The sequence below is a fragment of the Lycium barbarum genome, chromosome 3, assembly GCF_019175385.1.
Source record: "Lycium barbarum isolate Lr01 chromosome 3, ASM1917538v2, whole genome shotgun sequence".
NCBI classification, from domain to species: Eukaryota; Viridiplantae; Streptophyta; class Magnoliopsida; order Solanales; family Solanaceae; genus Lycium; species Lycium barbarum.
This window is the reverse complement of record NC_083339.1, coordinates 89,009,698-89,022,425: the sequence shown is the minus strand read 5'-3', so window position 1 is coordinate 89,022,425 and position 12,728 is coordinate 89,009,698. Positions and strand designations below refer to the sequence as shown.

General features: G+C 40.6%; 1 long non-coding RNA gene across 2 annotated transcripts in view; it reads right to left on the bottom strand.

Annotated features, from left to right (window-relative positions):
* Positions 1–3,872: 3,872 nt before the first annotated feature.
* LOC132633943 (uncharacterized) overlaps positions 3,873–12,728 on the bottom strand; it is a 33,248-nt gene continuing 24,392 nt past the window's right edge. Inside the window, exons 4-5 of one of the 2 annotated variants that reach the window (XR_009579952.1) lie at positions 11,704–11,823; positions 3,873–4,141 (exon numbers count right to left, since the gene is read on the bottom strand). This is a non-coding gene — a long non-coding RNA (uncharacterized LOC132633943). The remainder of the gene's footprint in view (positions 4,142–11,703; positions 11,824–12,728) is intronic. The other variant, XR_009579953.1, reaches the window with a different exon arrangement.

Below are 12,728 nucleotides of genomic sequence, written 5' to 3'. Positions count from 1 at the left end.
AGTGTTGTTTCAAATCCTTATACATCTTGGTGGATCCCGGATGAACTGAATACTTGGAACTATGAGCTTCCATTATTAATTCTTATCGAAGACCATCAACATCGAAAACACACAATCATCCTTGCAACCACAGAACACTATTGTCGTCCCAACAGTAAATAAAATGTACTCACCCTTTCCCATTCCGTCTCTCAGCCTTGCAAAAAGTTCATCATCATATTGCTTAGATTTAATCCTTTCTACAATGTCAGACCGTGAAGGCGTGATTCCTACTAACCCTCCATCTTCAGTTTAATCAAGTCTGAACACAAGACTAGCAAGTCTTCGAATTTCCTTCCCCATGGGCATGTCAGGAATGCGCAAATAAGCCAACGTGCCCAAAGATTTTCTACTCAAAGCGTTAGCAACCACATTAGCCTTACCAGGGTGATACAAAATATTCAAGTCATAGTCTTTTAACAACTCCAACCACCTTCTCTGTCTGAGATTCAACTCTCGTTACTTAAAGATGTATTGCAAGCTTTTATGGTCAGTAAAAACATCGCAATGCTCACCATAAAAATAATGACTCCAAATTTTCAAGGCAAATACCACGGCAGCCAACTCTAAGTCATGAGTCGGATAATTCTTCTCATGCTTCTTCAACTATCACGAAGCATAAGCAACCACCTTACAGTTCTGCATCAGTACACAACATAAATAAATTCTGGAAGCATCATAGTACACCACATATCCACCAGACCCAGAAGGTAACGTCAAAATAGGAGCCAAAGTCAACCTTGTCATAATCTCTTGGAAAATCTTTTCACAAGCTTCGGACCACTGAAACTTAGCAGTCTTCTATGTCAGTATAGTTAATGGAGAGGCTATAGATGAAAAACTTTCCACAAACTTCCTATAATAATTTTCCAAACCCAAGAAGCTATGAATTTCCGTCGCACTAGTTGGTCTAGGCCAATCATTAACCGCTGAAATTTTTCGAGGATCTACTTTAATGCCGTCACGAGTCACCACATGACCCAAGAAAGCCACAGACTCAAGCCAGAATTCACACTTTGAGAATTTCGCATAAAGTTCGTTCTCCTCAAGTGTTGTCAAAGTTATTCTCAGATGATTAGCATGATCCTCACGACTTTGAGAGTACACCAAAATATCATCAATAAACACAATAATGAAGCGGTCTAGATACGGCTTAAACATACGATTCATCAAATCTATGAATGTAACAGGTGCATTAGTCAACCCAAAGGACATGACTAGAAACTCAAAGTGCCCATAACGAGTACGAAAAGCAGTTTTTGGGATATCCTTCTCCTTTATTTTCAATTGGTGATTCCCAGACCTCAGGTCAATCTTTGAAAAGAACTTAGCACCCTGAAGTTGGTCAAATAGATCATCTATCCTAGGCAAGGGATACTTATTCTTAATGGTCACCTTATTAAGGTGACGGTAATTCACACACATCTTATGGGAACCATCTTTCTTTCTGATAAACAAGACTGGAGCACCCCAAGGTGAGGAACTTGGTCGGATGAAACCTTTATCCAACAAGTCCTTTAACTGATCCTTTAATTTCCTTAGCTCTACTGGAGCCATACGGTAAGGTGGAATAGAAATAGGTTGGGTGTCAGTTATAACATTAATCCCAAAATCAATAACTCTATCAGGAGGAAAACCAGGAAGTTCTTCGGGAAACACTTTGTGATAATCCCTAACTATGGGAACATATGCAAATTCAGGTACTACGACTTTCGTATCATTAACACCAACCAAATGGTAAATACACCCCTTAGTAATTATCTTATGAGCCTTAAGATAAGAAATAAATCTACCCTTTGGCTTAGCTATTTCACCCTCCCACACAGTAACAGGCTCATCGGGAAAGGCGAAATGAACTAACTTATGGCGACAATCCATATGAGCATAACATGCGGACAACCAGTCCATCCCTATAATTACATCAAAATCTACCATCTCAAGTTCATACAAATCAGCCACGGTCTCACGACCTTTAATCACAACAACCAAATTCTATACACTCTAGAAGCAATAACAGGAACACCAGAAGGTATATCAACACCAAAGGGTTCCAACAAAGGTTCAGGTTTCATTCCCATATCAAGAACAAAATAAGGAGTCACATAGGACAAATTTGAACCCGGATCAATCAATGAGTAAGCATCATGAGAACAGATAGTAAGGATACCTGTAACCACAGCGTCAAAAGCCTCAGCTGCCTCCCTATGAGTCAGCCCATAAAGTCGAGTGTTACCTCCACCAGAAGTGTTAGCAACTTTCTATCCTTTGCCATTATTACGAGCATTCTGATTATTATTGTTAGCATTACCAGCAGGCGAATTTTTAGCAAATGCAGGAATAGGCGAATCATTCCTTTGGTTAGACATAGCAGCCATCTCGCGTAGCCACTTTCTGCACTCCCGCTTAAGGTGGCCTCTAATACCACAATGATGACAGATACGATCTTCCCATACAGCAGACCGACTACTACCCTGAGAGAACCTGCTTGCATTATTATTCTTTTGACCTTGCCTACCAAAAGGCATACTGGTGTTCGATTATGCGCCAGACTGAGCAGGTGAAAAATATCCTTTACTTTGCCCTCCCTTGTAATTATTACCACTAAAACCACCCACCGATTGAGACTTCTTATTATGGTCTCAATCCACACTCTCCTCATTTTTCCAACTCTCTTGTTGTTCAGCAAACCCAACCAGAGTTGAGAAAGTGCAAGTAGGAGACATAGCAACCGCAGCACATGCGTACTTGATACGTGGTACCAAGTCTTTCACAAAATAACTCAACTTATGCTTTTCAGTCGGAATCATGTAAAAAGCATACTTTGACAAACGGGTGAACTCCAAACTATACGCACGAACCGACTTGTTACCTTGTTCCAGCTTCTCAAATTTTGTAGCCATAGCAAATCTCTCCTCACCAGACAAAAACCTTTCCATGAAAGCCTCTTTGAATTCAGCGCACATAGGAGCTAAAGCAGCGTCACCCCTCTTAGACTCCCACATCTTGAACCATGCGTGAGCAACATCCTTCAACTGATAAGAAGCAAGCCTCACAGCGTCGAAATCATGGGCTTCCATTGCTCTCAATGCCTCGAAAGTCTCATCTAGAAAGTGCTGGGGGTCATCCACCTCTCATGACCCGAAGAACTCTAGTGACTTTAAGTCTAGGAATTGCTTCAATCTGCTTCTATCATGAGGTTCCACTCCTCCACGCTGTTGCTGAGCCGCAACCAACGCAGTCAACATTTGAATAGCAGTTTGCATCTTAAAAATCTCAGGCACACCCGCAATAGGAATAGCAAGTGCAGGCGGTGCTTGAGGTTGTGCTTAATTTCCAACATTATTTCTGTTACTAGTATTTACGCCCCCGAGATTTCAGTTAGCTCTCACGGGTTGTCCTCGATTACCATTTTTTGATCGCGACAGAGCCATTTCTGCAAGAAACGAATTAACGAGTGAATTAGAACAATCCTAAAAGGACTTCTAGCTCTACAGCACAATCTAGAATCAAGAAGAGTAGGAAACACCTATAAATGTCCTGAGTGTTCCGCGGTCATGCAGGTGATCAGGCTGCACAAGGAAAACTCCACTAGATACAGCTCCAGAGACATCAACATTAATCCTTGGATGTATTTAAACCTAGGCTCCTATACCAAGCTTGTCAAGCCCCGAAACCCAGTCTAGATATGATTGGCATCCGACGTCATGAACAACTTCGTATGAACCTAAATTATGCAATAATAACACTTGAACCCGCCAGGTTTAATATTCACCTCCAACAGTTTATAAGATAAATTCAAACGAAAGCATGATATATGAATTAAATCAGCGGAAGTCTTTAATAACATAAACTTTAATCAAGCGTGTCACACGCCCAAGAGTTAAACAAAACTCAACATCTACCCACAAGAATGTATACTATATAGCTTCTAAGACAAAAAGTAATTGTCTGACACATCAGGACGCAGCCCGCTAAAACTAGAATAATAAATGAATGTTCTAAGGGGTGTCCCACGAATGAACATGTAGGCTCACAAAGTCAGCAGCAACAACAAGTCCTTCTTAAGCGCCTGAAGTATCAAGAACCTGCTCTTCTCCATTTCCTAACATACCATAAAAAACAACATGCTATGCCTGAGTACTTCGTACTCAGTGAGTGCCTCGGGGACAACAAGTAATATGAAAATCAAGTACAATGATGCTTAAAGAAATCAGTTCTGAAAACCATGTGAAATTAATGTAAAAGCAATTATTCAACTTGTGTATCTCGATAAGAACAATCAGAACTGATTATAAAGCCTCTTGTTAAGTTACAAATTTCAAATATGCATTTCAATTTGATCATGATTGTCAACAACAGTTCCAAGAAAGAATAAGGATTATCACACTTACTAATATAGGCCCAAGAATCAATCACATCAAAGGGATGACCGTAGAGGTTCCCTAATAACAGCACACCACACCAGAATATGTGATTCCCGGTGGCTATCCTTCCACCCGAATAGCTAGGGATTAACCGCACTCCGGGTGGCGAACCCTGCAGTGGCCACTCTTCCTCCCGAATGGCTAGGTATTGCCACACTAGGATCCATAGTGACTACCCTTCCTCCCGAGTAGCTAGGTCAAACACAATAATGAAGTTCATAGTATAGAAGCTGATTCACAATTTGTCTCAAGGTAGTCACATTATCAATTAGCATTAAAGCTCATTATACCATATCGTAAAGATAAATCATTTCAAAGAATGTCTTGAAAATGTTTACGCTTCTTTAACCAAGATTTCAATGTCATAATTCAACATGATAATATTATTATCAATCCTTAGCCATCATTATTGATCATCTCTTATAGAGGAAAAACGTTTATAAACTTGTATGTGTACTTAGAGCATGATACAAACTAATTTTAATGTGGGCTTCTCCCCACACGCACATTAACCTTAATTAAAGCATGACGTAATGTTACAATTCATAAAAGTTCACCTTTTTATTCAATAAAGAGCTTTTTAAAAGAGACATTCGTCCAAAACCTATTTTCAAAAGAGAGACATACCTTAATTACGTTATACGCAGTTCAACAAATTACTTTCCTAGAGGAGAATCACCCAAACCCTAACTTAAACTCCCTTGAACTATATTATCTTGCTACTCCCATGAAATAGGAGATTTTGAGAAGTAATTTTCATACTTAGGGTTTTTGAACAACTAAAAAGTGATAAAATTAACTGAACCCTTGTTTTTAAAGTTTCTGATGGACGCGGGAGAAGTACGTCCAAGAAGGACGGGACATACTTCTAAGTACGGGTCGTTCTTTCAGGCCGGTCTTCCAAGAATTTTACAGAGGCAATTGTTGAGACACGGGGGAAGGACAGGCAGAAAGGATGTCCCGTCCTTTGAAGTACGGGCCATACTTCTAGGCCGTACTTTCCATAAAATTTCTAGAAAGTTCAGATTTGAAAATACCAAAGAATGTTCGAAAAGTACGGGCCGTACTTTTGTCGTAAAATCTCCATTTACCGTTGAAATGGGATTTTCATCACAACACTCCCCGTTTTGGCTTCTAAGTCTCGAATTGTGAATATGACCTAACTTATATGGTTCAAAACGACTCGTATAACGCTTTCACATTCCATACAGATTTATGGGATATTACAACAACCCAAACGGCATCCTGCTAAAAGCAAACGTCCCATACGGACAAGTGAAAGTCGTCTTCTCCTAATCTTTAAGAGCAATGTTAATCTAGTTGTAGCCAGAGTATCCATCCAAGAAACAATAATAAGACGGCCCTGCTAGCCGATCGAGCATCTGATCAATAAAAGGCATAGGGAAGTGGTCTTTGCCAGTAGCAGAGTTTAGCTTGCGACAGTCCATGCAAACTCTCTAACCTGTCACAGTCCTCATCCGAATCAACTCATTCTTTGCATTGGGAACCACAGTGATGCCACCCTTTTTTGGAACACATTGAACTGGGCTCGCCTATTTACTGCCAGCAATTGGGTAAACCACTCCAGCATCTAACCACTCTATGATTTCTTTCTTCATGACCTCTTGCATATGTTGGTTCAATCTCCTTTAATGTTCAACAGTCAGTTTCCTATCCTCCTCAAGCTAACTTTTATGCTCACAAATACCAGAAGGAATACCCCGAATGTCTACTATGGTCCAACTAATAGCACGCCAGTACTCGCACAATATCTTCAACATCCTCTCTATCTCTTGCTCAGTCAGTAATGCTAAATCAATAACCGGTAATGTACTATTCGGACCAAGGAACTCATACCTCAGATGTACAGGAAGCTGCTTAAGCTAAAGCTTCGGTGGCTCAATAATAGAAAGCTTTGCTAGAGGAGTTGTTCTATTTTCAAGATCAAGATCAAGCTTCTTCGCGTTTCTGCTCTGTCAGCTGAACTTGTAACGTCCATATTTCTCTACTCCGATGTCCTATCGACGAGCGGTTTGTTGCGTTGGAAACTACACTCGACGAAATTCATTTTAGGCTTTTGTTTCATCTTAAAACACTTCATATGCTAAGAGATATTTGTCCCCCAAGTTGGACCAAAATTTTCACACAAAACATTACCCATCCTTTCTCCAAAGTCGTACTTCTTCATTTCTGCCACTCATTTCCTTATAAAACCTTCTGGTATACCTTATATACATCCTTCACTTATTAAATATATTTAATAATGCTTGCTCCGTATATTCCAAAGTGGTTTTACTTAACCCTAACTCAACGTACTTATGTTGCAAATTTGATAAGTGCTCTTCGAAGATACGGGGTGTAACATCCTTCCCCCTTTAAAAACATTCGTCCTCGAATGTTGCAGTATTGCCAACCCACGACACCATCTTTGATTTGGTAGAACAATTATTTTTCCTTTAGGGTCCAATTACCATTTGCTTAAACTACAACTTGGATCAGTCTCTTCTCATTCTTTCTTAACTCTTTTATTGCCTTCAGTCATCTTCTTTCACTTCTTTGTCCACATGTACATGATCGGAAATTAACTAGCATCTCGCTCTTGTTATTTTTCTATTATGGTAGTCATGACTTGCCGTGCCATAACTATCCATCGTCCTGTAAATACTCTTTTTTTTCTTGCTACTTGTTTCCTTGTTAGTGGGCAGCTACCTTTCTCCCTTTACGGCGCCCTCTTTGCGTTTACTCCTTCGGTGCCATCTCGGGGTATCCTTTTGTACCCGTTGATCTTAGATATACACTGTACCGATTTCTTTTTTGTAGTCCATTAGTCAGGCTCTCTAATCCTTACATCCTTGTCGCCATCTCTTTTACCGTTACATTCTAAATGTTTACCCAGCATAACCGTGTCATTAGTGAACATAATGGTTATGTTCCTTTCTAAGGCCAGTTATATCATTATCTAAAATACGTATATACCTAATGTTTCTTTGCCATTTATTATCCTTCGCAGTCCAGTTAAACTTATGGCAAACTTGTATTCCGAGTTCAACTAATTTCATAGCTCGCAACATCTTCGAGCTCCTGCTACAACTTTTTCTTTACTTCCTTCCCTCACATCTATCAATACAATCCGAGAAGCATAGGACTATGGAAATTCTCCTATTATGACTCTTTTGCAACGCAAGTATACTTATCTTCGATTTCCTTGTATCGGCGATCGTTTCGTCAGTCGTTATTCCTTATTGGCTTTCCGGTGTGGCCTTCTTACAACTGTAGTTGGGCATAGCTTCACGTTGACGGTTCATATAATTCCATAGCATATGCTCTCATGTTCAGCATAATTGTCCATGAACTATTTTCTAATATCCGGTGAACTCTTTTATTTCCATTCATAGGAGCAGTGTTCTTTCTTTCCTTCAAAAATTTCCAAACTACCAATCGTTGTTCCTTTTATTACAATTGTCATTGTCATCCAAAGTGTCCTTTGGGCTCGTCATCCTCTCTAATACCCTTTGTAAATTTAGCTTGGAGACCTTTCTTGCTCTTTTCATTACCCTTTAGGGCATGTCACTGCATACTTATGTACCGCGCCCTTTTTGCCCGATACGAGGGATTCAAATCATGGTCTAAAAAATATCGTAGTTCATCTTGGCGTAAAGTGCTCTCTTGAGTTATCTTCCATACATTCTCCCTATATCTGCCCCATGGTACACTTATTGTCAATTCGTTTTTACTTCTTTCTGTTACCTTCCCGGTATGCCAATACATCTCGAACTCTGGACCTGAGCTAATAAATCTCCTTTTCTGGGGCTTGAAACTTCATAGCTCCTTTCAAGTCTAGTATATTCTTCCCCCCTTATTAAGGAGGTCCTTATACGACCATAGCCTTCGAGTAACCGTTGTCTTTGATAATTATCTGTCGCCCTTCACAATCTTCTTAGGGTTAGGGTTCCGTAATCGTATGGTTTGACTTGTCTATCTTCTTGCTAGTTATAGTCTTGTATCCAATCGGAATACTTATAAGGGTTAGATCCAATTCCGATGCCTTCTTTTCCGTCTTTTCACACCTCTGTCTTTTTATGACTAACGGTTTTCCAGACCTGCAAGGTAATGGGGACATCGAGATTCACCACGTCCTTTATAAAGTCTTCGACTATACCTTACTCATCGTCTCTATTCCCAACTTTGCTCATAACATCTCTACAACTTTTCTCCTTCCATTTATTTCTATGCCATACCATTTTGTCAATATTCCATACCCTTCCATCTATTACTAGTCTTTTCACTTGTTTAGCTCATACACTCATAATTCTTCTTAACTACGCGTTTGTGTTGCAGCTGTGAGTCTAAGTTTTTCGAGTGTCCTGCTACTTCTTACTCCTAGCAAAGAATCCTTATAATGTACTCTCTCTCCATCCTCATTCATCGAGCCTTTATCTCTATCCTCGTTCATCGAACCTTTATCTATCTTTCTGATGCTATGGCCGGGTGGTCTTCCATGCACGTTCCTTACATTTCATTCTATTTCCTCTATTATCGCATCTCTCGGTCTTCACATGAATTCTTATTCCATAACATTAATTTTCTAATCAATTGTGTTGACTCATCATCCTTGTTCTTTCCTCAATGAGTAATCGGTTTCCTATCGCCAACTCGTTAAAGTATCCTTCTTGCTCCCATGGTTAAAGATTTCCAGTTACTTTACTCCTGAATGCTATCTTTTTCCTTCGATCAACCCATTAGTATACCTTTCCTACTTTCATCCTTAACCTTCCTTGGGTTTCTTCCTCCTCGAACACCTTTCTCCTCTTGTTATTTGTAGTATCGGCTCTGATGTTCGTGAAATATTCCTTTAAACGCGCAAATCCGTTCTATTCTTAAGTCATCTTTTTGGAAAGCTTCTCCATGTCTGAGGCAACCGTGTTAATTTTACCACACACTTATCCCTTTATATACCTTTCGATGGCTAAAAATCTGATGACATCGTCGCAAGGCCTAACCATTATTTCTCTTACTTCACATTCCTCGTCGTGGTCACTATCCTTTTAGCCCCACTTATCGAAGCCTATTCTCTGACCCCACATATTCCTCTTTTGTTCCATACTGCCACACTTTATCCAATTCGCATGCCTACCTTCAAATTTTTACCCAAATAGTCTCGTGATTGCCCGTCGTTCCTCTTGGAGGCTTCACTCACTCATGTTTCTTACTTTTCACTTTTTCTGACATTTTGATCTTCGTACCTTCCATCTACTCACTTTCTTTCCTTTCCAGATGTCATTACATTAAAACTCTCCAAGCCTAACCCGTAGTGAAAATAGCATCAACTTACCTTGTAACATTTGTACCATTTATTTTTTTGTCACTTAAACTTTGTTACCCTGTTCGATTAATGCCTTCTATATACTGCAACGTTGGTTGCCGGGATATGCATACCCGCTGATATAGCCACGTATGGGATATCATATGCATACGTATATATATATATATATATATATATATATATATATATAATTACTACCATCTCGCTTACAAAATATTTCCAAACGCTATTCAAACTCACTCTAATTCTAGAGTGGTGATGCACCTTCTTTCTCTTCACCGGTCTAGTCCGCCTCGTCCTACGCGACCTCTTATGGTGTCCAACCACTCCACAAACTCCAATCTCCCTTAGGCTCGTATAGCTTCTCATTTGCCTCTTATATCTAAATTTATAGTACTTTTTACACACTTCCCAGGGGTCACCCATCCTAATATTTCTTTCACCCCAGCACGCTTAACCTTGAAACTCTGATGAAATCTGGTGCGTTAATGCTGGCATGATCACATCTACCTCACTGCATGACCTTCACTGCATAATCTAGAGCAAGCTGAAGTCTTGACAGATTCCAAAACATTCCCGTACTGCGTCTCTCTCCGAATTAGAAAGGATCTTTTACTCTTCTAACTATACACTTACTAATTTTGTCTTTTCAATCTTCAATATCCACCTTTCATCTGTATGTATGACTACTTTCCGTCCTAGATTTCCAGATTCCCAATAGTAGCGAACACACCTTGGTCGCCGTTACTTATAAATACTCGGTTATCGGCCTCTTTGGGTTTTCACTCGCCACTATTAAATAATAATCTACAGCAAATGCACATACATAGAAAATTCCAAGAAAGGCTCATATACCTGTAGTCGATCGGTCTCTAGTCTGATCTGGTGGACTATAAGGTGAAGTGTGCTCCTCATCATCGTCTACCCACCATCTGCTCGTCTGGCCTTCGTCATGTCTCTCATCTGAATCCGAGAGATATAAATAACCGGGTAACTCCTGGTTTACCGACGGCCAGGATAGAGGGCTGGAGTAATCTGTAACACTCACCGGGGAGGCTGGTCTGACGTGGTGCTCTGCCATAGGAGCAACTGGAACGGCCTCGGGAATCTCCTCCTCCGGTGTCCCAGACAAATACTCGGATGGATCTATATCATAGCTGTCCTCTGGGGGGTCCTCCTCCCTGGGAGTCAAGAACTCTGGAGGGATCATCGCAGGGTCCTCCGAGGGATCAGTCTCAATAGAATAACTGAGGCTCCTTTTGCTCGGTCCTGAAGCCTAGGGTCCTGGTGATACTCTAGGGGCCTTCTTAGCACCCCCACTATCTGAAGCTGATCTCTTCATCTCTCGTCAGTCTGCGCTTACCTACAGGAAAAAAGGTCAGAAGCAATCTTTCCTAGACTCTGGCTCTATCGCACGATCTAAGATAGAAGGAAGGTCAATGATTCCTAAATGCCCTGCAGCCTCCTGTTTATAAGTGTGGCCGGCTTCACACCCATAAACAGGACCCTACCGGACACGGTCTGTAGATAATCCCTAGGACGAACTGTTCTGATACCACTTTTGTCACGACCCAAACTGACGGGCCGTAACAAGTGCCCGACCACTACTGGCCAAGCACTCCTATGCTTGCATTTACTGCTCACTAACTATCCTGGGCCCATACACAATCTATAACTGAGCTGTACTATCTCCCGAACAATCAACATAAGAGACACTGTACCGGGAACTCACGACAAACACATACATATAAACATAAACACTGAGAGTAACAGCGCGAGCCGATTTGGCCGCCACATAGATACTGTACAACAAAATAAACGCTGACGAGGCTGCATAACATCACGACTACACATCGCTGTCTACAGATATCTATGGAGTACAAACTGTAGAAAGGACAAGACAAGGCCCTGCCTTACCCATATATGTACGTACCAAGATGGCATACCAACGGACTGAAGCTCCAGATCAATGGAGCGTACCGACTGCCGCTGAGGGGAGGTCCTACTGGTGTGAATCGTCTGACTGGCTACCTGGTCCTGCGGGCATGAACGCAGCGTCCACAAGAAGGATGTCAGTACGAATAATGTACCGAGTATGTAAGGCATGAATAGTAACATAGTAAGGGATATAAAGTATGAATAATAACAGAATGGAAATATAGAGCATATCGTGAGATAAAAGAGTAACCTGTACATGTGAGTGCCTCTTAGGGCGGATGCCATGCATGCTTAGCTTTCTTTGAAAACATTTCTTGTTCATATATAGAGAAAATATAACATATCATGTTGCCGAGGCGTCGGCTCCGATCCATTTAGCCACATATGTCCCGCGTCTAGGCATCCCGCATCCGGGATGATATCATGTCATATAATACCAACTGATCCGGTGGTTAAGCGTCTATAACGCTCTGGCCCTTTTTCCCATATAATACCAACTGATCAGGTGGTTATGCGTCTATATAATACCAACTAATCAGGTGGTTACGCGTCTATAGCGCTTTGGCCTTCTTTCCCCTATACATATATATGTATCATGTTCATGTATCATGTGCATATATCATGTCCATGTATCATATACATATATCATATAAGCAGCATGCAGGAGAGCCCAAGGAAGTTATATCCTTATCGGAGTGATGTAAGGTCGGTAACCTCCGATTATATTATGGAATAATCATCATTGCTTTGTCTCACCTTGAAGGAACAATTATTATAAGGTGAGACTACCAATGAAGAATAACGTCAACAGAAAACATAGAATAAGATCATAAATCTCATAAGGCATCAATTCATATACTTTGGAATCTTTAAAAATAGTCATCATCCATGAATAAAATTGAGAAATTAAGAAATAGCTCAACATTCGTATATCGTCATTGAAATCGTAAACTTGGAACCTTTAAACACGGAATCATCATCATCATAATCATCGTAGGAAAATA